The following is a 3,234-nucleotide window of genomic DNA, read 5'->3' as shown; positions in this document are numbered from 1 at the left end:
TGGCCTCGCGCTGGGCAGTTGGCCAGTTGGGGGTGGGCGTGGCCTCGCGCTGGGAGGTTGGCCAGTTGGGGGTGGGCGTGGCCTCACGCTGGCTGGTTCTGAGTTCAGACTTTGTGGCCGCATCAGTGGGAGGGCAGCAGCTGCCAGTGCACAGGTGAGCTGCTGCTCTGTGACGCTCTTCCCGGCTGGGAGATGCAGCCTCTGCAGGGCGGGAGAAGGCTCCGGGAGCCGGTGCGGGCCTCAACTGCAAGGCGCAGTGTGCGGGTTGTGGCGGGTCGAGGGGAGGACCCTAGGAGGAGCGGGAAGGCAGGGACCCTCGAGAAGGGGATGCTGGAGAGAGCTAGGACCCACAGAGCACGGGGGCGCCGCCGTGGGCAGGGGAGGGCCTACATGGGGTGGGAAGCCCTGGGGAAGAGAAGTTCCTGGGGTGGACCCCCGACAGAAGTGGGGTTTTCAAGAGGGCGGAGCTTCTGGGGAGGTCAGGGCCCTTGGAGAGGGGTCAACCCTGAAAGGGCGAGAGCGCAGGGGAAGGAGTGGAGCTGTGCTGCAGCTGCTCTGAGCTTGGGGAATATGAGCAGGAAGGTGGAGTTCCGCAGATGGGGCCATTCCCAGCGTGGGGCTTAGTTGGCCCTGAGCACTCTTGGTTTCTGGCTTTGAGGATTTCACCCACCTTTCTCGCCCTCGTGCACCATAGTATGGCTGGCATGGGAGAAGCATGGGCAGGCCAGCGGAGGCGGAAGGAGGCCTGACCATAGCCAAAGAGCCCCACCTGCCTGCGCAGGACTGGGAGACCAGGTGGAGGGTGCAGATCTCTCCTGAGGGCCTGGGGTGGTTGCTTAAGTCTCTGAGCCTGATATCTTCATTTCTTAAGTACAAATTATTGTCCCTGCTATCTCAGAAGTTGTGGGGACTCTGGATTTGACAACAGAAGAAAGTGCTTTGTGCAGTAACAATGATTAAGAACAATTATTGCTTCTTCCTGGCCCTTGCTAGGAAGGGGCTTTGCATACACCATCTCACTGAATCCCACGTGGGCTCTTTTGTGGAAGGTGTGAGTCTCCTCACTGTGCAGAGGAGACCAGGGGTCTGAGAAGTCGCCTTGTTTCCCTGCTCACTGGTGGAAGGCACTTGTAGGGTGGGACACTTTGGTGAGGGAGGAGCCAGTGATGGTGCGGCTCCTGAGAGTTGGATTACACTGGTGTGTCTGGTATGTCTGCTTCTGTTGACTTCTTAAAATCGTTTTTTGTTTGTTTTGTTGTGTGTGTGTGTGTGTTTTGTTTTGTTTTTCCTGAGGAGATGGACAGAACTTTCCCCACAAGAGGAGGCAGCAACCAGGTCTTCCTCGTTGGAGAATTTCAAGACCTGTCCAGCCTGGAGGTGTGGTCCTCACCAGTCCAAGGCAGATCAGAGCTGGGCAGCCCTGGACAGGTAAGTGCTTCTGAGGCCCTGTGGTCTGCAAAGACTCAGCCCACAAACGCCATGGAGTGCCGACGTCATGGGGCTGCCTCCACGGTGCTGCTGACTGCCAAGTGAAAGCCAGCGTCTCCTTCCAGCAAGAGATGTGGGAGAGCACTAGGCTGGAAAACCCTTCCTCTGTGCCTATATTGTGACTTTTTAAAGTATAAATGCTGATTCCTTTTGTGTTTTTTCCCCAGGGAAGCATTTTCAAGGCTTATCCTTCCAGGAAGCTCAGTCTGTAAGGGGGAGTTGCCACTCTGATTCCCTGTGCTGTGTTCCTGGTCCTGTCCAGCGCCACCTGTGGAGCCCCATCAAGCACTGCGTTCTACGGGATGGAGTCCCCTGTGCTTTCTCTGTAATACTTGTAATGGGAACAGTATTTCCTGTGATTGCAAGGCATCTGTACAGTGACAGTAACCACTGGGAAAATGTCCAGAGAATGACACTTGCAGCAATAGTCCAGAGCTTCTGCCTGGCTGGCAAATGTGATAGGAACTTCCTGCCCTTTGCCTGCCACTAGCTGCAGGGCCCGTCAGATAAGGGTCCTCCTGTTGCTTCACGTTTCATTCCCGCCTTCCGTGGTCGAGGGCTGGCTTTCTCAGGTCCTTCTTGAAGGTGTGATTTCAGGTCTCATTAGAGGTCCTGAGAGGGACATTGGCCAAAATAGGAATCTGGATCCCTGGGACGGATGCTGAAGGAATGCCCTCCCTAAACCTCCGATTATTCAGATGGATTGTGTCCAAGGTCCTAGGGACCTGCCAGCCCCCCAAATAATTTCCCTAGGTCACTGCCACTTAGTGGAGTTGGAATCTAGCAGTTGTAAAAGGCAGCCATGCTGCCCTGTGGGAAAGCCGAAACAGAAACTGGCTTCCCTTTCAAATGGAAACAGACTGCTGAGAGGTCTCCAGTGAGAGAAACTTTGGGCTCAGGAAAAGCCGTCTCCTCCCAGGGATGCATTTTCAGAAGGTATTTTGCAGTTAAGCAAGCAGGAGGGGCAGAGGCAGACAGGCTTGTACATTGGGGTGCATACAGCTATGCATCACTCTGACCAGCTGTTTCTAAGAGAAGGAACAGAAGCAACAGGGACTGTGACCCGGGCAACTCCAGTGTACTGGCTGGGGGCATTTTGGTTGTCCTCCTTGGCAGTCCACAGACTTTCCTGTTTTCCCCTTATGTTCCTTTCTGGGATCCTAACATGACAGAAATGGTGGCACTTGATTGTCCTCTCAGGTCTAGTCACCATGGGGACCTAGGGCAGTCCCACTGAATTGCAGAGCCCAGACACAGGCTGTGGGCTTGTGGAGAGTGCACTACTGCGGTGTGAGTGGCCTTCAGTAAGCTGTGTGCTAGCTGCACACGCTAGCACAAGTGTGCTCTCAACTCCTGCTGCCATCACCCTAGACCGTGGGCCCGCCCACCCTGTGAAATGTCCCGTGGCCTTCCGGGTCTCCTCCCACCCACCCTTTGCACGCCCTACATGCGTTATCCAAAATAGATGAGAGTCAGAAAGGAGCACAGCTATGAAACATAGCTGCTGTGACCTTGACCCTCATACAATTAAGAGTGAATCTCCTTTTGGGCCTACATGTGTGTCACAATACTAGTTAATTCAGCAGTTATGCAAAAGACAAAAGTATAACTATTACAACAAGCAGAAACACTAAAACGATACCCAGTATTTGGGTGCAGATTTATGTGCATGGGCAGGGACAGGGACAGGGAAGCGATTGTCCCTCAAAATGTCAGGTCCTGGTCTCTGGTGGTCTAGGGCATATG

This window comes from Octodon degus, unplaced genomic scaffold (assembly GCF_000260255.1).
Source record: "Octodon degus isolate 3935 unplaced genomic scaffold, OctDeg1.0 scaffold00075, whole genome shotgun sequence".
Classification (NCBI taxonomy): domain Eukaryota; kingdom Metazoa; phylum Chordata; class Mammalia; order Rodentia; family Octodontidae; genus Octodon; species Octodon degus.
The sequence above is the reverse complement of the archived record's forward strand: the minus strand, read 5'-3'. Positions refer to the sequence as shown.